The sequence below is a fragment of the Peromyscus californicus genome, unplaced genomic scaffold, assembly GCF_007827085.1.
Source record: "Peromyscus californicus insignis strain IS unplaced genomic scaffold, ASM782708v3 Scaffold_4__1_contigs__length_199733344, whole genome shotgun sequence".
In the NCBI taxonomy this organism is placed as follows: domain Eukaryota; kingdom Metazoa; phylum Chordata; class Mammalia; order Rodentia; family Cricetidae; genus Peromyscus; species Peromyscus californicus.
In genome coordinates this window covers 5,984,685-6,009,725 of record NW_026294562.1, presented here as the reverse complement: position 1 = coordinate 6,009,725, position 25,041 = coordinate 5,984,685, and the positions used below count along the sequence as shown (strand labels likewise).

The 25,041-nt window shown below is 47.9% G+C and overlaps 1 long non-coding RNA gene and 1 other non-coding gene across 2 annotated transcripts; both read left to right on the top strand.

Moving 5' to 3' along the window:
- Positions 1 to 1,232: 1,232 nt before the first annotated feature.
- Positions 1,233 to 22,570, top strand: LOC128125267 (uncharacterized). Its single transcript, XR_008223121.1, has 4 exons — positions 1,233 to 2,511; positions 14,317 to 15,223; positions 17,525 to 17,631; positions 22,008 to 22,570. It is a non-coding gene; the product is annotated as an uncharacterized LOC128125267 (long non-coding RNA).
- Positions 22,571 to 24,713: 2,143 nt separating this feature from the next.
- On the top strand, positions 24,714 to 24,832 carry LOC128095874 (5S ribosomal RNA). The gene has a single exon (XR_008213468.1). It is a non-coding gene; the product is annotated as a 5S ribosomal RNA (ribosomal RNA).
- Positions 24,833 to 25,041: the final 209 nt, after the last annotated feature.

The window sequence follows — 25,041 nt, the reverse complement described above, 5'->3', positions numbered from 1 at the left end:
AGTTTAGGGCCAGCCTGGTCTACAGAGTGAATTCCAGAATAGCCAGGTCTACACAGAGAAATCCTGTCTTGGGGAAGGAAAAAAAAAAGACTATCCTGAGCTCTCTGGGTGAGCCCAATACAAATCACAAAGGTGTTCTTGAGAAGGAGACAGGAGGGTCTGGGTCACTGGTCGGAGACGGTGATGAAGGGAACAGGTTGGAGGGACTACAGAAAGAGGCTGAAAGTCAAGGAAGGCAATCAGTCTAGAGAAATTGAGGAGGGTCCTATGGTTTCCACGAAGCATTCAGCCCCCACCAATGCCTTGATCTAGACCTCTGAAGAGCAGAACTGTAAGATGATAAATCTGTGCTACATTAAGCCTCTTGTTTGGGTCATTTCTGTAAGTGTAGATGCAGACACACACCCCCAGGAGGGGGAAGGGATCTCCTGCCACGCCCAGGACAGGTAAGAGCCTCGAGGACCAGGCTTATTTCCTGCAGGTCCACTTCCCTCCAGTATGCTTTACCCCACAGCTGAGCGGCCTGTCCTGCCCAATAGGTCCCTGACTGCTGTGTGGGTCCTTCTCAGTGACCGACGCTGCTCTAAGGCTGGATCCTCCCACTGCCCTGTGGTCTTCTGCACTGGGCCTTGGGTGGTCTGAAGATACATCCTCCAGCACTCTCCTTCCACCCCCCTGCCCCCCACCGCACACACCCTCCTTTGCTGTCTCCTCCTTCCTCCTCCTCCAAAGCCAGAAGAGCAAGCAAGAATGGGAATCAAATCCCATTTCCAACTCAGGAAGGACCTGTCTCTGTCTGTCTCTCTGTCTCTGTATGTCTCTGTCTCTGTCTCTGTCTCTGTCTCTCTCTCTCTCTCTCTCTGGTGCTTATGATGACAAAAGCCTGTGGTGACAGTATCCCTCTGCCTGCTCCCAGCCTTGTAGTCTGAGCAAGCCCTAGAGGCTGCATTCCAAGCTGTCAGAGAGAGAGAGAGAGAGAGGGGAGGTGAATGTGGTGGTGCACACCTATGATTCCAGCATTCAGGAAGCAAAAGCAAGTGGATCTCTGGGAGTTCAAGGCCAGTCTAGTCTACATAGCAAGTTCCGGGACAGCCAGGACTATATATAGAGACTGTCTTAAAGAAGAGGAGGAGAAGGGGGGAGGGGGAGGAGGGAGAGGAGAAGGGGGGAGGTGGGGAAGACTACAATGATCAGGTCCCAGCCATCATCTGGAGATCTGGAAGTGTGGGGCCCATTCTGTGATAAATCTCTTGAGAATCTTTTAATCATCACAACCGCTCTCTTGACCAGGCTCGGGACATACACCTTGTGTAACATACCTAGGTATCCTGGCTGTTATCTCTCACAAACCTCAGGCTTCTGTGGACTCAGTACTGGAGAAACACATCTTGCAGCTGAGGTACCACATGTGGAATAGAGCTGCCATCTTGATGTTTTAGCAGACACAGGGAGAGTAGAAGAACCTCCAGCCAAGCTCAGTCCAGGTGGATGAATCATAAAAAGCAAACCTCTGTTAGATGACTAAAGATGGGTCCTTTTCTTTTCTTTATTTCATCTTCTTTTTTTTTTTTTTTAGCACAATGGAGGATAATTGAAGCATTCTGTACCCAGCTTCCAGCTGACATAGATGGGTTGTTTTCCCTACCTTCGGGCTCTTCTTGATTTCTTGGCCCAGCCCTCCCGTCCTCTCTACATCAGCTACCTGTGGCGCAGAGCTGAGAGTACCTACCCACCCAGTTCTTTGTGTAGCCAAGTGTAATTAATTAATTAGTCCCACACAAGCATTTCCATTGATCTCCAGTCTCCTCCTTTCATCAAGAACCCTTACAGCTGGGGCATTAAGCATTGAGCAAGTGTGACAGGGGCAATGGCAGATACAGAGCCCCACCTCTAGCTGTCAGTCACAGGAGATGCTGAAGGCATGGCTGCCATGACAACTGAACTCATCCAAAACAAACATGCTTCATATCTGTTAGGACTTCACTATGAAGTATCCCCCACGTGCTCCCAGACCACAGCTGATGGCACTATTTTGAGAAGTAGTGAAAACTTTAGGGACGGGGCAGAGCTGGAAGCAGTAAGTTTCTGGTAGAACGTGTCTTCCTACTCCATCATCCACTTCTGCCATGATGCTCCATGGCGCCCCGCTTTACCACGTGCCCAGAAACAACAGAACCAGCCATGGGTCAAGCCTTTCCTCTCTGGCATTGCTTATGTTGGGTATTTGGTCACAGTGGTGACAAAATTTATCAACTTGCCTGTGCTACCTGAAAAGCAAATCCCTCAACATGTCAAGGAGTGAGTGAGGCAAGGACAAGCCGGAAGAACAGATGCTTCCAGGTGCTTCCATTTGGCCAGATGCCCCAGATAAGAGTGGCTGCTCTGTGGTGCCAGCCTTCAGTCTCTTTCATCTCAAGCGGGGCTTGTGGAGGAAGAAACACATTTTGCTGGCCATTTGGGTGACTACTGAGGGACACAGCAAGCTCTTTTGAAGCATGACTTACTCTTCAGGTAAGAATCACAGCAGCACTCTCTCTCTCTCTCTCTCTCTCTCTCTCTCTCTCTCTCTCTCTCTCTCCTCCCACCCCGTGTGTGTGTGTGTGTGTGTGTGTGTGTGTGTGTGTGTGTGTGTGTGTGTGTAAAAACAAGGACTCACTATTTGCAGGGACAGGGGACGGACATTGTGTGTCCCCTCCAAGGCTTCCACTGCATTCTTCCATGCAGAGCTGACAGCTGTTGGTGACTTAGGCACATTTATTCATGAACCAAGGAACCTCCAAGAAACAGACCCAGACCACAGCTGCTTCCCTTTGGGACACCACCATCGAATGGGTCTCTCAGGGTCCCAGGTAAATCAGTGAGCAGGAAAGGACATGGCTTCTGGAGGAACAAATGTGAAGAGCCAAGAATTTGCACAAATGACCTTGGTCAGACCCTGAAGAGAAGGAATGTCTGAGGGAGATTTTCAATACACAGGGATCTCATGAGAAATAAACGAGAAATGGATATAATCATCTTTGGTGCCAGAGACTGGAGATCACCATAGTTCAAGGATATGATACATTTTTCTGTGGATAATGTCACTCAGGCTACTATCTTACTCAATAAACAACTCAATTATTCAATTCCATAAAATTTTGTTAAGGCTTCATGACCACAGCCAGCAAGGGAAATCAGAGGGGAAAAAGAAGGCCTGTGATAAGTTCAGAAATAAAAATGCATACCCAGCCCAGAGAACACCCTTGAGAGAAAATGAATGCCAGTTTCTGGGGTATTCCGGAAGGCTTCCAAGAGAAGGAATCGATGCGGTGAGTCTTAAAGGGTAAACAATGTGTTACTCCTGCAAGGTTGGGCTCACCTTTCTTTAGTAGCGGACAGCCCATGGTCTGTGGTTGCGCACCCCCCATTTAAAGATAGAAGCACAAAGCTGTGATGATGGATGAGGAGTAGAGATGAGTTCATGATCATCTCTGGTCCCCACCTGACCCTGGGACTAGCCAGTCTTCAAAGTCCCAAGTGTTGGCACAATGGGCTTGTCCCGAAGGGTATATAGTTTTGAGTAAATCTATGGACACATTAATAAGATAAATAGAATTAAGGAAGAATAGATACAACACATCTTGGGGCTGGGGAGATGGTTCAGTTGATAAAATGAAAACACAAGAATGTTGTTTCCATCTCCAGCAGCTTGGTTCAGTAACACATGCCTGTAAGCCCAGCACTGGGAAAGTAAAAGCAAGGCGAATTCCAGAGACTCACAGGCCAGTCCATCCAGCCAAGTCAGTGAGCTCTGTACTCAGTGAAAGAGTGTCTCAAAAAATAAAATACACAGTGGCTGAAGACATCCAGACATCTACCTCTGGCCTCCACACCTAAGCACACACCCCCGAATGTATACAGCCCCTCACATATATAGGAATGCTCATATACAGAGGAATGCACACACACAGAGGAATGCACACACACAGAGGAATGCACACACACAGAGGAATGCACACACACACAGAGGAATGCACACACACAGTGGAATGCACACACACACAGGAATGCACACACACAGAGGAATGCACACACAGAGGAGTGCACACACAGTGGAATGCACACACACAGAGGAGTGCACACACAGTGGAATGCACACACAGTGGAATGCACACACACAGAGGAATGCACACACACACACACACACACACAGAGGGATGCACACACAGTGGAATGCACACACACAGTGGAATGCACACACACAGGAATGCACACACACAGAGGAATTCACACACATAGAGGAATGCACACACACAGAGGAATGCACACACAGTGGAATGCACACACACAGAGGAATGCACACACACACAGGAATGCACACACACACACAGAGGAGTGCACACACACACACAGAGGAATGCACACATACAGAGGAATGCACACACCCAGAGGAGTGCACACCCAGAGGAGTGCACACCCAGAGGAGTGCACACACACAGTGGAATGCACACACACAGAGGAATGCACACACACAGTGGAATGCACACACACAGAGGAATACACACACAGAGGAATACACACACAGAGGAATGCACACACACACAGAGGAATGCATACACAGTGGAATGCATACACAGTGGAATGCACACACACAGTGGAATGCACACACACAGAAGAATGCACACACAGAGGAATGCACACACAGAGGAATGCACACACAGAGGAATGCACACACAGTGGAATGCATACACAGTGGAATGCACACACACAGAGAGGAATGCACACACAGTGGAATGCACACACACAGAGGAATGCACACACACAGAGGAATGCACACACACAGTGGAATGCATACACAGTAGAATGCACACACACAGAGGAATGCACACACACAGAGGAATGCACACACACAGTGGAATGCACACACACAGAGGAATGCACACACACAGTGGAATGCACACACACAGAGGAATGCACACACACAGAGGAATGCACACACAGTGGAATGCACACACACATAGAAATGCACACACACATAGAAATGCACACACACACAGGAATGCACACACACAGAGGAATGCACACACACATAGAAATGCACACACACAGGAATGCACACACACACAGGAATGCACACACACAGAGGAATGCACACACACATAGAAATGCACACACACACAGGAATGCACACACACATAGAAATGCACACACACACACACACAGGAATGCACATACAGTGGAATGCACACACATAGAAATGCACACACACACAGGAATGCACACACACACAGTGGAATACACACACATGGTGGGATGCACACACACATAGAAATGCACACACACAGAGGAATGAACACACAGTGGAATGCACACACACATAGAAATGCACACACACACACAGGAATATACACAAAGGAATGTATACACACACAGGAACGCACACACACAGAGGAATGCACACACACACACACACACACACACACGCACACACACACACAGGAATGCACACACATGGTCGATAAATACATCTGAAGCTCCTCACCAGCAACTGAGGAGTGATGGTGCTGGCTCAGGGCTTCCCTGAAGAGTGCTGGTCAGCACAGGCTGTGAATCATCCGCACCTGGGCTGGCCCTTCCTTACAACCTGTCTGCTGACAATAGGGAATGGAGCCGTCTGCCTGCTGCCCGTGGGTGGGGCAGCCTGAGCAGACATGGCAGGCATGACCCTTTTGCAGAAAGCCAAGCTTGTTTCTATCTCTTGAAAGGAACTTTAGCTGTTCATTTAAAGAGAGACAGGCAGGAACGTGGCTGTCTATGAGCTCTGTTTGACCACTGTTCTGGGGTTGTGATCCACAACTTTTCCATGTACTTCTTCAGTGGGTCAGAGATGCCAAGCGCACAATGGCACAATTACCATAGTTGTTGGGGTCACCCTCCATCAGATCTGAGCCTGTGAGGATGAATTGTACCCTGGGTGAGGTGGGGGCGAGGGCAGGGGTGCCCCTCAGCTCTCCCTAAGTGCTGACAGGGAGAAGGCTGCAGGAGAAGGCATCCCGGCCCTGGCCAGGAAGACTCAGGAAACAAAGAGGAAGGTGGCCAGTCAGGAATCAGAGAGGGATTGAGATCACACACACTGCAGCCCTTAGAAACCGGCTTAATCCATTTTATAAAGAGTTGGGAGGGTTGTCTCTCCCTGAATATAATACCTTGAACATCTGATCAGCTTTTTCCCAGAACATTTCAAAGCTCTCTGCAAATACAGTGGAGTCTCTTCAGATTAGAGCATGGCCCATTATTACCTAGCTTTGGAGACACCCCAGGTCAGCAGTTCACCTGGGGCCCTCTGAAATAAGACTGAATCCCTACAACAAAAAGCCTGGTGTGGTGTGGTTTATCTAACTAGTGGTTTTCAAACTATGTGAGTCATAGGACCCTTTGGGGGTAAAAAAAGCCTGAAGTTCAATTCTTAATACAGAGCAAAGAAGAATTACGTGGGTGAGGGCAAAAATCTGGGACCAGGGGCACAAAGGTGGGGTCTAGTACACACCTCATCCACTGGGCCCCAGGATTCCCAGGAGAGCATTATAGATGCCTGTTAGACCCTGCTCCCCACCCCAGAGGCAGGTGTGTGTGTGTGTGTGTGTGTGTGTGTGTGTGTGTGTGTGTGTGTGTGTGTGTGTGCAGGTGTGCCATGTGACCCGAGGTCAGAGACAGCTTTACTCAGGACTGGTTCTGTCTTTCCACCATGGGATCCAGGACTTGAACTTGGGTCATCAGATTGACACTGCAAAAGCTTTTACTCTCTGGGCCATTTTTCTGGCCCCTGTGGATAAAAATTTTTACCATGAAGAGGGAAAGGCATTAGCCCAGACATAGGTCCCTTCCCAGGGCACTGCCATGCACACAGCTCTACTTACAAGGCCGTGGAGACAACCTGCTTTCATGTCCTTCAAAACCGATATCTGTTCTTGCAACTTTCCAAAGGACTACCAAAACAATCAAATAAATCCCACTCACCTGAGAGTCTTCTAGATTAGTCCTTCTGGGCCCCTGAGCACAGGCTGCCCCTCCCAGGTGCTGGGCAAGCTTCCTCTTCCTTCCCCTCCCCTCCCCTCCCCTCCCCACAGACTGAGTTTGTAAACAGAAACTACAGCAGGCAAAACTCCCGTTGTTTATTCAAGGTTTCTAATGAAACACCCTCAGGAGAGGCTGTGAGCCAATCAAAAGTCCCAGAGATTTCAGCAGGACTGTGCCAGGGGGCTCCTTGAGGGACTAGGTACATACACACTTCTTTTCTCAGTCCCCCCAAGATGCTAGGCCATGGTAAATACTAACATTGCACACCATGGATAAAAACACTCTCTCCAACCAGACAATATCTTTATTAGTCTCTGATTCCACCACATACAGGACGAATGGCAAACCTGAGTGCTGCTTTGCCTGGACTGGGAAGGCCTTCACTCTGTGATTCAGGTCCTCTGCTGCAGGGCCATACTCAGTACTCTGAATGCATGTTCTGACTGGGAATTGGGAGGGCTCCTCCCTGGATCGTGAGGGTCAAGGGTGCATAGCAATTGGGGTGCATCAGGTAGCATGTCCCCAAGAGACAGGAGCTAGGCAGAGACTGAAAATCGAGGGGCTCGGATGCAGGAATTGGTTTTTTGGGAAATGAAAGAACTAAGAAAGCAAACAGGGAGAGTCTAATGATGGGTAATGTAGGAAGCCACCAGGACCCCAGGGTAGAGGGACAGAAGAAAAGTGACAGGGTTACCAGAGTGACCTTGGCCAACCTGCATTTCCAAGGGTGTATCCAAAAGAGCAGGAACCATGGAGAAAAGAATGCTGCTAATATCACTGGTGAAGGTAGTATGGGAGAAGAACTGTCCTGTGCTCCCGTCTATAACACACCCCCTAACTGCTATGCCACATGATGACCAGCCCTTCTGAGACCATTCCAGAAGGAGGCTGAGAGGTGAGAAGCAGAAAGGGTCTGGGAGCAATCAGGCCCACACTGTACACAGAAGTATCACAACACAAAGGAGAGAGGGGCCCAGTGACCTTGATAACCTCTGGGGATCTGTCCAAGCCTGAGGCAGGCACTTGATGGGCACCTCTTCACCCTCCACAGGAACGAGTCTTTCTCTGTCCCACCAGCCAGCTCCCAAATAATGACACAGAGACTTACATTACTTACGAAATCTTGACCTTTAGCTTAGGCTTGTCTCAACTAGCTCTTATAACTTCAATTAACCCATTTATATTAATCTACATTCTGTCATGTGGCGTTACCTCTTTTACCTTGCAGCCCCCCATTTCCTCTCTGTGTCTCCTGGCTTCTCCTGCCCCTCAGTTCCTCCTCCTCTTTCTTCCTCTCACCAGAAGTCACACCTATACCACCTGCCTACCTATTGGTCATTCGCTCTTTATTAAACCAGCCACAACAACATCTTCACACAGTGTACAAATATCCCACAATGCTCTACAGCATTCACATGGTGGCAACCATAGAGATCACACTTCTTATGCTCAGTGAAATTATAGTGGTAAGTCTCTCCATGGGCTATTTGATGTTCAACTAAAACAATTTGGGAGAAATTTTTGTTTTCTGACTTGCAGGTTCACTTTTTCTTATGAGACAATGAAAACTATATAACCTATCATTGTTTCATGTTTCCCTTTTTGTCTTAGCTTCCAGGAAGCTCTCAACTAAATTCAAACTTCCCAGACATAGGTCTTTAATTATATATTATCTACTTCTACATTCCTTTAAATTTACAGTTCCCAGCTTGATCCTTCCATTGGTTAAATGTTTTATTATCACAAATACATTTGAATCACAAGGTGAATCCTTTTTAAAAATGCAGCCGTGCAGCACAGACTTTCAGGTGAGTGGCACACAGGAGGCAGAAGCAGGCAGAGCTCTGTGAGTTCAAGGCCAGCCTGGTCTACAGAGCAAGCTCCAGGCCAGTCCGGGACACATAGTGAGATTCTCTCTCACGAAAGAAAAAAGAAATATTAAAATGCACAAATAACTAAGCTCCAGCCCAGGGCCTTGCTGTATGAGCATTCTCCCCGCTGAACTTTACCCCAGCTGACCGCTTCTGAAGATGACGCTGACAGTTCCAGATCTCTAATTCTTCTTCATATTTGGTCTCTGACCTCTTCCCCCACAAGTCTTCCTGGTGATCTGTCATTTTCCCACGATGAGAAAGCCACAGACCTGCCGCACTTCTCCATGGCACTGACTTGCTCTTAAATTGTCTCTATGCTTTTTCGCTTCCCCTTTCTCTGCCCTGGCCAAAGATCTCCTCTCAGGCAGGGCACCAGCCCTTCCCAAGCAATGCCAGCATCACGGGGTCACTAAAGAGGAAGCCACAGGACTGGACAGGGAAGTCGAGGCTCCCGGAGGTGGAGGGTGGTATGTGGACATGACTAGCACCACACGGCCTTTAGGTCACTTGTTTGAATCCAGTCCTGCCCTCCAGCTCCCCAACTGATTGACCAATGGACATGTACCCTGCTTACAGGTCTGCCAGCACAGACTCCTTGGAATGGCTCCTCCCCCAAAGCACCGTGACCCTCGCGGGCAAGGTCTAGCCAGGCAAATCAGCCCAAGCCAGGACCTCTCTCTTGCCAAAAGGGTAATTTTTAAAAATAGATCTCATGTAGCCCATCTGGCCTTGAACTCACCATGTAGCCAAGGATGATCTTGAACTTATGATCCTTTTGATTGTATACAGTGCTAGGAATCAAACCCCAGGGCTCATTGCTTGCTAGACAGATACTCCTAACTCCTAAGATGCATCCCTAACCCCAAGAGTATATTTTGGGTGGAGTGACAGGTTCCTGCTGACTCCAAGTCCCACGCTGATGTCAGCTGTGTCCTTGTACAGCTGGCCTGCTTGGTTGTCTTGGGTCTGTACCAATGGGTTCCTGGTGCTTGCACCCACCCAACAGCATGGGATGCAGGGTCCACAGCACACACTACTGCATGACCTCTCTGAACTCCAGATTCTGTACCTGAATCATGGAGAAACTGGGACAAAGTGCACGGGTAGAATGGTGGGTTCACAAATTGCTCACTCCTTTCTCCTTGCCCTGCTGAGCAAGTGACCTGACAACTGTCAGGCCATGTTCCACAGGTGGCAAACACTCCCAGGCAATTCTCCTGAGACCTCATCTTCCTCTAGACTGCCCTGATTTGCAAAGAATTCTTTGGGGTCTCACAGGACAATGGCAGTGCTTGACCCATGTCAGTGATGAAAAACAGCCTTCCTTAGAAATTTGCCCAAAACTCCTCAAGAGGAATGGCTGCAGATAGCTGTGACCCTATGGCTCTGAGCTGTGACCCTATGGCTGCAGGTGGCTCTGAGCTGTGACCCTATGGATGCAGGTGGCTCTGAGCTGTGACCCTATGGCTGCAGGTGGCTCTGAACTGTGACCCTATGGATGCAGGTGGATCTGAGCTGTGACCCTATGGATTCAGGTGGCTCTGAGCTGTGACCCTATGGATGCAGGTGGCTCTGAGCTGTGACCCTATGGATGCAGGTGGCTCTGAGCTGTGACCCTATGGCTGCAGGTGGATCTGAGCTGTGTTCCTGTCCGTGCCCTCATCAGGCTCTTACAGCAGAGCTGCTGTGCTCTGTGGATTTCTCTCTCTGCAAAAGCACGATCAAGTCTGATTAAGAAGGATATATACAAACACCTTATTTCCCCTGGTGTCTGTGTTCCTCTGACAATCACCGATGACCCTCAGCTCCCCAGAAAGCCACAACAGATGTCCCTGATGTCTCTAGGCCTCCTTCTCCATCCTGAGCTGATGTGGCTGAACCTGGTAGCTACTTCTTTGGTAGAATCACACCAGAATCACACTGAACCACGTCTCCAAAGAGCACTGTTCCCCCCATGCCCAAAACTGACATCCTGGTGTAGACTAAGCAGTGACATCCTTAAGTCCATGGTGGACTTCACAGGAACCCACAGGAGCTAGTCCAGAGGTCTGCCAGCCTCAGTGGTTTCCTGTCATATTAACTGCTAGTGATACCTTTGATGTTTATTGAGCCCGGTCAAGTAAGAACCAAGTTCACCCAACCACCTTGACAACTGTAGATGCCTGCAATTTAAGGGCAGTTAAACTGAAGGGGCTGAAGAGATGGCTCAGCAGATGGAAAGCCTGATGACCTGAGTTCAATGAACCTACATGTGAGAAGAGAAGCAAGCATAGGTTGCCCTCTGACCTTCGCACACACGCTATGGCATGTGTGCAGAGAGAGACAGAGACAGAGAGACAGAGATGGGAAAAGAAAGAAACATTGACCGTGATCACACAGCTGTTAAGAGCTGTGGTCAAGCTCCTCACCAGGCCTCCCTGCCCCCGAAGCCTACACGTTTACTAAGCTACATGTGATCTGGTGCCAGGAGAGGCCACCATAACCTTGTTCTACAGTCACCAGGTAGGCACTGACCTCGGGAAGTCATTGAGATTGAAGAGAACGGTTTCTGGGATTGTCACCAGCAGCTAAAGGACTCTGCAAAGAAACCCTTCCTTTGTGGTGTGGGAGGCCCCAGGGCTGCTCTGCCTTGGTCTACAATGTTCTCCAAGGAAGTGCTGTGAAGGCTCTGGCCTGTTTGAGAAGACAGTCATTGGAGTGAGGAGACACCAGCAGACAGGGTGGACTGTCTTATGCTCTGTGATGGCTGCTGAGTGGTAACACCATCTGAGGGCTCCCTCAGGACCTCCTAAGGCTGGGGCAGGAGCCAGATTGTGTGAGTTCCCAGGGATTTTTCCTGCCGTGGACTTCCACAGTTCCACTAGTGCATTGTTTCAGCACAGCTTGGCCTTGAAGACCGTGCTGCCTCATCTGGGAGGAGTCAGAGCGGTGGGCATGAGCTCGGAAGTTCTTCCTGCCCATCATTCTCTACGGGGGCCCAGTGACCAGTGCATTTTTGCTGCCCTGTTCTGGTAAGCTTAGCGGCTTCCCTTCCCCCACCTGCTCATTACAGAACAAAGGAACCTGGCTCCTTCCCGCCAGTCCAGCGAGAGTTCCTAATTGGCTTTCCATTAAAGGGAAAATAGACTACTGTTTCCACCTCATTATTTATGAGCCTTTCTGGAAGTGCATTTCCATGCACCCTGGGATTACTCCTGCCCATTTTGCTTGGCCATATTTTATGATCTGTTTTATTTATTCAGGGCCTCTATTGGGTACTCACATCTGAAACCAATTAAAAACAAGAACTAAGAAAAACCAAATAAACACCTGGAGATGTCCAAACCCAGAGACTTTTTGCAGCCTGTTCTTGGTGGAATGGGCAAGGCCATGCCAACAGTCGCTCTTTGCACCAAGAGGTCAGGTAATCATCTCAAAAAATGGCAGCCTACAGAGAGAAAGAGCTCTTGTTGACAGTGTCAACAAGTGGCTGGGCCGCCCTGGTTCTCAGGTCCACACGGGGTCCCCCTCCTTATCCACTTTTGTACCTTCCTCTCTGGGTGTACAAGAAACTCTATGACTTGTCATTCTCCTGTTCTCATCACCACCAGGCCTGCTGTGCACACATGTATAGATCCCATCATAGGAGGCTGAAGGGACCGTGCGGAGGGCTGTGCTCTTGGGAATGCTTATCTTGTACGTGTCTCCAACTCATTCTGGAAGGGTAAAGGACCTCAGAGTCCTATGAAGCTCAGTGGTGAGGCTCCACGTGGAATGCCCACCACTGACACATGTGTCTGGCTGCTGATGCTGTGTGGGGTGGTTGCAGGATCCTTTGGACATGAGGCTCAGCCATCAGTTGTAGGGCTATGGCAGAGGGGCCAAAGGGTGATTGCCAGCTATGACTCTGCCCTGGGCTTTCTGCTTCCTGGTTGGCAACCAAGATGCAAACAAGTTTTGCTGCCAGCTCCCACTGCCACTGTCTCGGCTGACCGTGTCCCTTGATGGGCTGTAGCCCTCTCCAGCGGTGGGCCAAAGCAAACCCTTCCTGTCTCAGGAGCAAAGCTGGTCACAGCAACAGGAAAAGCGACCAATGCACTTGACCGTCCCAGAGACAGAGGCCCTCGTACTTAGCATGCTACGGATGTGAATCTGAGGGGAATAAGACAGGCCTGCCTGGCTGTCTCAGAGGAATCCATGAGCACATCCCACGTCTTTCGAGAACTTGTTTTGGACTCTGTGTCCATGTGAGTTACCTGCATGGCACTTTTCATATAAAATGCAGATAAGCCGCCCTCCTTTCCACCTGCTCTCCTCCAATTTCAATCCCAGCTGGGCTGGAAGCTCCTGGCCGTCTCATCCTGAGAGTCAAGGCCCTGGTGGAGGTCTCTGCCCTGAAGCCAAAGCCCTCTTTTCCTTTCAGATGGGTCCAGGTGTGTGGACAGCATGCAGAGCAAGGGGCTAGCAGGCAGCATGGTGTTGGAAAATGCCGTGTTCCTTGGGCCAGACGGTTCAGTGGGTGAAGGTACTGTTGACCTGAGTTCAGTCCCGAGGACCCAAGTGCACACCATTCCGTGACTTTTTCCTCTCCCGGTATCTGCAGTGTTTGTTGGAATCACATTTCATCTACACATACATGTTAAGGGAGACAGTCTCGGAACTCTAAGGGTTAAAGCTGCTTATAGACTTCTCCTTAGTCGATGATGTCAATCCGTTGTATTAGTCAAGGTTCTCAAGAGAAATAGAATCAATAGGGCATGTGTATGTGTGTGTGTGTGTGTGTGTGTGTGTGTGTTTGTGTGTGTGTGTGTGTGTGTGTGTGTGTTTGTGTGTGTATAATCATGCATGTGTATGGACAGTTGTGTATGTGTGTGTGGACAATCATGTGTCACAGCAACAATGCTATGTTCTAAGAAATGCAATGTTAGATGATTTTAGGTCATGTAAACACCAGTTACTGAACAAGCTAAGACAATGATGTCACCAGGCAATATCATTTTCCAGGTTACCTCTGCCGTCCAGATGTAGCATACACAACACATGTGTAGATGGATAGTGACTATTGGGGACTTTCACAGTTGTGGAAGTCTTATGATTTGTCGTTTGTAAGCTAGAGAGTCAGGGACACCCAAACCCAAGGGCCTGAGATCAGGGAGAGGATGGAGCAAGGCCTGGTGTGAACCAAAGGCCCTGAGACCAATAGCAATGATTTTATTCCTTCTTTAAAAAAAAATCTGTGTGCGTATGATGTGCACATGCATGTGCATGTGTGTGTATGTGTGTGTGTTGTGAGTGCAGGTACTCATGTACCACAGGGTGTGCACAGAAGTCAGGACAACCTGGGGTCCTTGGGAGTCCGTCCTCATCCTCCACCTTGAAACAATGTCTCTTGTTTGCCACTGCACAGGCCAGGCTGTCTGACCCTCAAACTCCACAGCAGAAACTCTGTGACTAAGGTATGTGCTGCGCTGTGGGACTCTGAACCTCGTCCTTGGGCAGCGAGCACTTCCCCGCGGAGCTGCCTCCCTGGCTCATCAGTGAGGACTGGTTTAGAGCAGAAGATACAGGATAGAAGCCCCAGCTCAGAGAGAGTAGATCCACCCTTCTTCGTGCCCTCCATAGGCCATTCGTACATTGATGTCCACCCTCAAGGTGAGGGCTGTCTTCTTTACTGTCTTCCAGTTCAAACGCTGATCTCGTCCTCACAAGCATGCCTGGAAATGTTTTCTTAGCTACCTGAAGGTCCCTTCGCCCAGGCAAGTAGACAACGTTAATCAGCACTAACTGGTCCTTCACTCGTTTGTCCATTGATCCGCAGACAGCAAGTGGCAGGCACTGGTCACACATTTGCTGGGATGACAAAGTCTGCTTGACTCACACGCCAGCCGGTGCCACTTCCGGGGCCGAGCATCTCTCTGCTCTCTTCTCTACGTTGATTGTAAGAGCTGTGAAAGTCATGAAGCCGTGAGGCAGGAAGGGAGCTGGGAAATGAGCACAGTTCTGCCATCCCCAAACCACTGCTTCCGCTCCATCCCTCCACCTTTGTCAGGCTTGGACAAATGCAACAACCGCTTTCTGCTGCAGAATGACTGGCCCGATGCTCCTAAATACGAAGAGCCAATTTTCCCGTCTCTGTGTTCTCCCTCTTCATCAGCACAGGACTGACCATCGAGGAACTGGGATGGGAAGGACTTGGGAGGAGAATGCCCACACTGCAAGCTGGAGCCTTCTCAGAGAAAGGCCAGAGTTTGGTGACGCTGAGGCAGCCTGAGTGAAGCTGAATTGCTCTGGGAAGACTAGGGACTCCCTCTCAGGTTAGTATTCTCAAATGAATAAAACCAAATGCAGAGGGCAAAAAGGAAGCCAATTATTAGAATGCTGTTGTCAAATGTTTTATTATTGTGATGTAGTAATCTGTGTGTTGTTTTATAAGTTCATTTATGTAATAAGTCGACACATATATCTTCAGTTTCTTTGTTTATTGCTTAGTTGGTTGATGTAATAGTTAGGATTGTTGTTTTTTATGTATATGAGTGTTTTGTCTGGGTGTATACATGTGTACCATGTATGTGCAGCACCCTCAGAGGCCAGAAGAGAGAGTTGGATTCCCTGAGATTAGACTTACAGACAGTTGTGAGCTACCACTTGGGGGGCTGGGAACCAAACCTGAGTCCCCAGGAAATCGGCCACTGAGACTTTTCTCCTGCTCCAGACGGTTAGTTTTGTCAGTGACACAACGTAGAACCACCTGAGGAGGGAGGGATTGTCCAGTCCTGATTGGCCTATGGACATGTTTTTGAGGTATCATCTTAATTGCTTTAATTGATTCTGGAATTCACAGCAGGCAAGTGCATGGCACCATTCCTGGGTTGAGGCCCCAGACCCGTGAGAACAGAAAGATCTAACTGGTCAACAAGCATGCATGCATTTATTTCTCTCCTTTTGACTATGGATGTGAGCAGCAGCTCCAAGTCCTTCAAGTGACCTCCCAGGAATAATGGACTGTAACCTTGAATCATAAACCAAATAAATATTTTTCCCTAAATTGCTTTTTGCCAGGGCATTTTAACATAGCAACAGAGATGAAACCAGAGCAGTTAGGTTTTTACTTTGTTTTAATGTTGAATATCACCATGGAGCCCAGGGTGGCTTTGAACTCTCCAACTTCCTGCCATTACCTCCCAAGTGCTAAGATAGGAGGCACATACTACCATACCCAGATTACAATTTCAAATTTCACTTTTCAATGATTTTTTGAGACAGAGTCTTATGTATTTCAGGTTGTTTATGTATTTCAGGAATTCACCGTGTAGCTGAGGATGACCTTGAACTCCTGATCCTCATTCCTCTATCTCTTCAATCCTGGGGTTGCAGATGTATGCTACCATGTCCAGTTTATGTGGTACTCAGGAATGAGTCCAGGGCTTCATGCATGCCAGACAAGCACTCTTCTGACTGAGCTCCAGTCTATCCCTAGAATCTCACAGAGTAAAGGTATCTATATGAAGGATGTTATTTCGTGGTCAGTTTTAAAAAGTGCTTACACACGTGACATGCTGGCCACTCAACGGATTAGTTTTAATTTAGTGCTTCCTGGGGTTGGGATGTCTTAGTCATAAAGATGAATTATTGAAAATGCATTTCTAAAAAGCACAGCTTGCTGTGCAAGGAGCACATGAATCCTCCAAGGTTTCTAGCATTTTCCCTCAATTGTGGGAACTCATAGCCCGACCATCGGCGGCTGAACTCCTCAGCCCGGAGTTTCTCCAGAGTTGGGAAGTTTAGTCTGGCAAGCATCTAATAGAGGTGAAGAGATGCTGCAGTCCAGGACAAGCAAGAACTGAGTAAATCCAAGGGAGACACCTGATATCCCAGGATCTTCATATAAAACAGACTCTCGTGGTGACAAAGCCCTGGGGACACCTGGTACGGCTGTGGTTTGTTTCTTATCCTCACGTGAGAAGGAAACCCTGAAATTAAGATGGAAGCTACCCAATACAAAAACTGAAGATGTAATTTCCTCCCCCAGTTCGCAGACCCCACAGAACTCCTAGACTGGCCAGAGGTCCTGAATGAGAACAGCTGTTTGAGGTGACTGAGACCAAGAACAGAGGCAAGAGTCAGCAGGTGGCAGTGGCCTGGGGAACCCCAAGGCAGGCCAACAAATGCTCTCAGCCCTTGGAGCCGCCTGGAGGGACCAAGAACTTCCTTTTCCTGACATTTGAACTACATTTATGCAGCCTCTACCTGGCTTTCCCCAAAACCTCCCATCCAGTCTCCCCAACTCTCAGATGCCTAAAGTGAATGAGGAAAGGGCTGTATTGCATGTTTGGGCCAACTCAGGGTTTTTTGTTGTCAGTTTTTTTTTTGGGGGGGGGGCGGATGGTGGGCAGTAGACACATTACATGTGTGTATGGGAAGATGGTGAGCACGAGGAGGCCAGAGGTCAGCACTGGACTAAGCCTGGGGATGCCTGCATTTTGTCTCCTGGCCAGCCAGGGAGTCCCGTCTCCATTCCTCATCTCTGTCCTAGGCACACTAGGATTACAGTTGGGCATCATTGTGCTCTTATGTGGGTGCTGGAAATTCAAACTCAGGTCTTCCTGTTTGCACAGCAAGCGCCTTACCCACGAAGTCATCTCCTCAGACCCCTCAGGAGGATTTGGAGTTCCTCTCTATATTGAACCAACTTAGCTGAAGCAGGAATCCAAAGCAGAGAGAGGTAAGGCTCATGTGGGCAATCACAGACCCTCCAGGCGGGACTTTGGCTATTCACAGGTCATGGAGCATTGGATTGAGTTAATGTCATGTAGATCCCAGAGTCTTGGGGATCCAGTAGACATTAGGTGGTGTCTGGGAAAGCCAGGGGGCCAGGAAGGACTCCTTGCTTGGTGGAGTAAGGTTTGGAAGGCTGTGGGCAGGGCTACCCTAAGAACTCCCTGCCCCAGTCGCGTGCTTTTTACAAGGCACGGGCCTGCCACGTGCTCAGGCATCCAGAAAAGGGCCAGGCCTCACTGGGGTTGGGTATCTCATCTTCATAGCTAAGGATTTGGCCCTCTCAGAAATCCCAGGGAGATACTGGCTCCTGGCAGTTGCCAACCCAGGCAGCGGCTGGGCTGCCGAAGAGGCTTTAATGAGGAGCTGACAAACGAATCCCCTTTGCCCTGCCCTGCCTGCAGCAAGCCGGCTGCCTCCCCACGCTGCCTTCCCCCGCAGCTCTTAAGTTTCCCTCCCAATCTCAGCCTCAACGCCTTTTCCCCATTCTTCTGAATGTTGAAGTCATGACCTTTGCGGTTTATGGGCCACTAGAGACTGAACTAAATGTGTTAGCTCAGAGTCCAAACAAGTAATAGCCGGCCAATTAAATTAATAATCCATATTGTTACAATGTTTAACCACGGCTGTTTCCTCAGCGGTCTGTTTAAATCACAGCCAAGGCCTGACCTATTAAAATGAATAACTGGAATTATGAGAAACTATTTAATAAACACAGCTAGGAACACCACACAATTGGGCATGAAATATTTATTACCACTTGAAGCAGAACTGTTTGGGACTTTTAGGTGAGATTAATGAATGTGTTTTAATTTCTGACTCACAAGGTGGGAGGTGTGATTGGGACTGGAGGCCTTTGACAGATTCTTGGAGAAATCAGTTTACACTGTACTATCACATTGTGTGGAGTCTTGTTTATGTGTGGGTCCCATCCAGTCACTGTGAAGGAGGAAGATCTGCATCTTTGGCTGGATGGCTGGGTGGATGGACAGATGAATGCATTCATGGATGCATGCATGGATGGATGATGGGTGAAAAGATGGATGTGAAGATGGATGGATAGATGGACAGATAAATGGATGAACTGATGGATGGATGGATGGATGGATGATTGATGAATGGATGGATGGATGATTGATGAATGAATGGATGGATGGATGATTGATGAATGGATGGATAGATAGATGGATGGATGGATGGATGGTATGGTGGTTTGAATGAAAGTGGCTCACTGGGCGGTGGTGGTGCACGCCTTTAACCCCAGCACTCAGGAGGCAGAGCCAGGTGGATCTCTGTGAGTTCGAGGCCAGCCTGGTCTACAGAGCGAGATCCAGGAAAGGCACCAAAACTACACAGAGAAACCCTGTCTCGAAAAACAAAACGAAACAAGTGGCTAGAGGGAGTGGCACAATTAGGAGGCGTGGCTTTGGCTTTGTTGGAGAAAGTGTGTCACTAAGGGTAGTCTTTGAGGTCTCAGATGCTCAAGCCAGGCCCAGTGTCTCACTCCTTCCTGCTGCCTACCAATCCAGATGTAAAACTCTCAGCTACCTCTCCAGTACCATGTCTGCCTGCATCCTGCCATGACAATAATGGACTGAACCTCTGAACTGTAAGCCAGCCCCAATTAAGTGCTTTCCTGTATAAGAGTTGCCATGGTTTCTGGGCAGTGGTGGCACACGCCTTTAATCCCAGTACTCGGGAGGCAGAAGCAGGCACATCTCTATGAGTTCGAGGACAGCCTGGTCTACAGAGTGAGTTCTAGGACAGCTAAGTCTACACAGAAAAACCTTGTCTCAAAAAAAAAAAAAAAAAAAAGAATTGAGTTGCCATGCTCATGGTATCTCTTCACAGGAATAGAAACCCTAACTAAGACAAATGAATAGATAGATGGATGCTCAGATATATGTATGAATGAATGTATGTGTGTATGGATAGATGAATGGATGTGTAGATGGGTGGAGAGATGGCTAGATAGATGAATGAACAGATGGGGGATGGATGGGTTATGGATGATGGATGGATGATGGATGGATGATATATGATGGATGAAGAATAGATGGATGATGGGTGGATGGATGGATGACGGATAATGGATGGATGGATGATGGATGATGGCTAGATGATGGATGGATGATATATGATGGATAATGTATGGATGATACATGATGGATGGATGATGGATGATGGATGGATGGATGATAGATGAATGGATAAATGGATGATGGACAGATGGATGGATGGATGGTGGATGATGGATGGATGGACTAATGATAAGTTGACATTCCAGTGACTACACTTCAGTGGTATAGGACACACCATAGACCACACAGTGCCTGACACACAGTCATCGGTATAGAGTCATAATTAGGAGATTAAAGTCTGATTGATAAACTAGAACATCAGTTCTTCCATTCATCATCTGTCTGGAAATCCAAAGCTGCTCCAGAATACACTTACACCCCACCTAGACCATTTAATTCTGGGTGCTCTTAGGGGCCCATTTGGAAGCACAGATTTTAGCCTTAGCAGAAGAAACTGCATCTCTCCCTATTTCCTAAAGCTCGATGAGTGTCTCACCTCTGCATTTGTCCCAACATGTCTCTTGCACTCCCCAGCATGTCTGTGTTTCACAGGCCTTTTCTCTCTTTCCCAGAACAGATCAGCTTTCAGGTTCTGATAGTGGGTTTAGAAACTGTGGTTTCTGTAATGATAGCCCTCAGCCAGTCTGGTAAGTGGGGTGGTTATTGGGGGTCTATGAACATGATAACTGGACCTTCTCTAGGACAGAGCCCAATGGGAAAAGGGTAGCTCAAGCCCTGCCCAAACCTACTTCTCAGATGAGGGGGTGATAGGAATTCCAGCCATGTCCCCATGGTTGTGCATGCCTGGCGGGACAGTTAGTCATCTCCACCTAGTCATTTCCAGGTCATATATTCTGTATAACCCATGCCCCATGACTGCATGGTCATGTAATCATGCAGGTGTGACCACGTGATCTATGCACATGCCTGTGTGTGCAGGTGCAGCCTGGCCTTTAAAAGACAGGCCCCATGTTCCCCCCACCCTCTTTCTCACATGTGTTCTTCCACAGGCCTGATCACATCTATCCCTTTCTCCTTGTCTTGATAAAACTCTTGTTAGTGGATTCTGTCAAGTTTCAGGACTTTTCCTTGGGGGTAAGAGCGCTTCTAAAAAACCATCAGGGGGGAAGCAGGCAGGAGCAGCTAGGTGTTGAGGAGCCCATTGTGAAGGGCCCATTGACATTGTGCGGCATGGGAATTGCTTCACACATGATTCTCCTCCGGTGCTGCTTCATCTCACATGCCCTACCTAAGGCACTGTTGGATTACCTCCTGGGCTTTGTGCCTCCCAGGGTTGTTGTTGCTAGTGCACAATGCCCTCTATCAGTGCATTTGTGAGCTGCAGAAAAAAGAAGCCAAGAGTAGGTTGGCTGTAGTGCCATACACCTGTAATGTCAGCAGTCAGAGGGCTGAGGCAGTAAGATTTTGAATTGAAGGATAGCCTGAGGTATATAGCAAGTCCAGGTTAGCCTGGGCTATATAGGTAGATATGATCTCAAAAGAGAAGAAAAGGAAAGGAAAGAAGGGAAAAAATGGTCTAGAGAGGAAATCAAGAGACATAGTCCTGGCTCTGCCACTAACATATAGGGTAAATTCAGGCAAGCCCACTTGGGCCTTTAACACAGTTTCTTGTGGTGACATATTGTGTCCCCCAATATATTGTGCACCCTAATAAACTTATCTGTGGATCAGAGAATAGAGCCAGCCACTAGATTAGACATAAAGGCCAGACACCTTTAATCCTAGCATTCAGGAGACAGAGATCCATCTGGATCTTTGTGAATTCAAGGCCACACTGGGAACAGAGCCAGGAATGGTGGCACATGCCTTTAATCCCAGCACTTGAGATCTCATGTCTTCGCTTGGTAAGGACACATGCCTTTAATCCCAGGAAGTGATGGCAGGAAGCAGAAAGGTATATAAGGCGTGAGGACCAGGAACTAGAGACTTTTAGGCAGTTCAGCTGAGAGCCCTTCTGGGTAAGGACTCAGAGGCTTTCAGTCTGAGGACTTGTAGAAACAGGATCAGCTGAGGAGTTGTCAAGGTGGGGTTAGCTGTGGTTTGTTCCATTCCTCTGATCTTCCAGCTTTCACCCTGACTGAATATCTGGCTCTAGGTTTTTTATTAATAAGACCTTTGAAGATTCATGTTAGAGTTGCTGAATGGTTGGGTTAGCTCACTTTTACCCTTTTTCTGTTTGTCTTCAGATAGATTGTCATTAACCTGAATACTCTCTTTGTAGACAATCTGGATTTGCCGTTGAAGGCCAAGAGACAATCACTGGGAGGCTCATGAGAATGTTTGTGCTCCTGGCCTCAGGATTTGAAAGCAGATGTGACTACTTAGGAGACCAGCCCAAGGTGGGCAGGAACCACGTGCATGTGGAGTGTGAGGCCAGACACATGGTCTTCCTGAGGTCTGCTCTCAACAACAGCCAGAAGCCTCCTGTGGGCTTCCCACTCATCTGGTGTTTGGGGATGATGAATCTTGCCCTACTCTCTTCCAGGAATACAGGAAGAAGTAAACAGTCCACAATGTTTTAAGGAATGTACTAAGCAAATGTGAGAGATTTGATTATTAACCAGACCCATCTCTGAGACAGTTGAGACATTTCAGCTACCCCTTCTAGCTGCAGAAATAATGATTTGGTCACATAATATGTCAATGGTTGGACTTGCTGTTTTGTGTCTAATGAAAGCAGAGAGCTCATGAACTCTACAGAGGTCAAATTTTATACAATGGCAGTTTTCTAAACAGTCTACCAACAAAGAATATGTAAATAAAGATTTATCCATATCATGAAATACTATTATGTATTGATATTAAATATCTATTAGAGATTATAAAGTAAAAAAAATCAAATTACTAATGAAAAATAAATGGTTCTACTGTATATTTATTGTTATAGCTTTATTTGAAAGTACATATATGTAAACTTCCATCTACAAGGAACTATATGAATGTGTGTTTGTGTACATGTGTGTGTTCACACACACACTCGTGTAAACATATTCAAAGGTCTGGAGGAAAACATACCAAACAGTTACTTGCCTTTAGCTCTGAAAAGGAGTATGGCTGATGGTGCTGGAGATTTTCTTATATTGTTCTTTATGTGCATCTAAACTTTTTATGATGAAAGCACATGCTTTTAGAATTTAAATGTTTTTAAATTAGTCTGTTGAAGAAGAAGAGACTCAGAAAGGACCCTGACCGTATTATTTGGGTACATAAGAGACTTTGAAAGCTGTTCCTTGATGTCATCCTCTCCATCATCTTCCACAGAAGCTCGACTTTTCATTTTCTAGACTACCTTGCAGCTATGTATGGTTGAGTAGTAAGCACTAGCCAATAGGCTGTAAGAAGTAATGGGTTAACAGTGCTTCTGTGTTCTCAGTGGGAAAGAGTTCTGTCACAACCCCCCAGCCCCTGAATGGTTAGATCAGAACAACAAGGAGATTCTGTCAACCATTATTTTTTAAAGTTTTGTTTGAGCGGCTAGAACTTCATGCTATCCAATAGAAAAGTAAAAATAAACAAACAAGTACCAGTGAGCCTCTCCCAGTACCTTAAAAGGAAGAAAAATAGCACAAGACTTGCTTCTCCTGCCCAAGGTGCTTGGACTCTATTGCCAAGACAAATCCGGTTTGCTTCTTAGATGGTGCAAGAGCATTTACAAGGAGGTTAGGGAGGCTCTCCAAGGACGGAAGAAGAGGTCAGAAAGCTTCCCACCCACGTTTGCTGAGTCCCTGTCGTCGAGATCTGGGCAAAGCACTGAGGTGAAAGCTAAGTAGGGCAGATGCCCATCTTCAAGGAGCTTGTAGTGAAGCAAGTACAGTGTGCTCAAGAGTCTGACCTTGGGGAGCAGGGGAAGAGCAGCTGCTCCAACCCGCTCACTCCTGAGCGAGTGGAGAGAGATCCCGGGAGGTGACCCCGGCACTAGTTTTATTGAGGGATGCAAAGTCGGGGACTAGGGAGATGGCTCAGTAGTTGTTGTTCTTGCACAGGACCCTGGTTCAGTTCCCAGCACCCCCAAACATCTGTAACTACAGAACCAGGGTATCTGATGCCCCTTCCTGGCCTCCATAGGCACCGTGCACATATGTGGTACACATACATACATGCAGGCATAAAATAAAAATAAATAAGATTTTTAAGATACAAAATTACCATATTGAAACAGAGGGATAAGCATGGACGATAGGAAAAGAGTCCAGCACCTAAGCAGGATGGCTCTTGGGGGTAAAATAATGTTAGGAACTTGTGACTGAAGAACAAAGGAGAGGTGTCCAGCAGCTCCTACTGAGTGCTTGTACTAAAAGTGTCAATCATTTCTTAACGTCTCCAAGCCACAAATCCCTCCCTGCAGTCCCTTCCTAAAGGAGCCCTGAAGGGGCAGATAAGCTGGAGAAGTCCTAACACCACATGCCCCCACCCACCCCACCCCACCCAGCCACTGAACCCAGCTGAACTTGGCAGTTCTCTCTCCTGAGACTTTGCATATGGAAGACTGGAGTGAGCCAGGCACCACTGGGAAGCTGAACTGAGAGGTCGTGTAGACCCAGAGATCGGAGTTTAGTCCCCAGAATCTACTGGACAGAAGGAAAGAGCCCTTCCCAAAGTTGACCTCTGACTTTCTCACACATACCATGGCCTTTGTGTGCCCACATGCATGCACACAAAATGCATTATAAATGTTAAAATGCGACAGAAAGATGAGGCAAGCATGGTAGAAGAAGGTACTGTGATGGCTAATTTTATGTCAGCCTGACACAGGCTAGAGTCTTGTAAGAGAAAGGAACACCATCCGAGGAAATTCCTCCATAAGATCAGGCTGTAGACAAACCTGCAGAGCGTTTTCTTAATTTGTGATTGATGGAGGATGGGCCACCCCATTATGGGTGGGGCCACCCTTGGGCAGATAGTCCTGAGTGCTAAGAAAGCTGGCCTAGTCTACGGCCATACCACCCTGAAGGCGCCCGATCTCGTCTGATCTCAGAAGCTAAGCAGGGTCGGGCCTGGTTAGTACTTAGATGGGAGACCGCCTGGGAATACCGGGTGCTGTAGGCTTAAAGAGATAAAAAGAGAAGACAGAAAGACAGACAGACAGAAAGAAAGAAAGAAAGAAAGAAAGAAAGAAAGAAAGAAAGAAAGAAAGAAAGAAAGAAAGAAAGACAGAAAGAAAGACAGAAAGAAAGAAAGAAAGCTGGCCTACCAAGCCATGGGAGCATCGCTCCTCCATGGCATCAGCTCCTGCCTCCAGGTTCCTGCTCTGACTT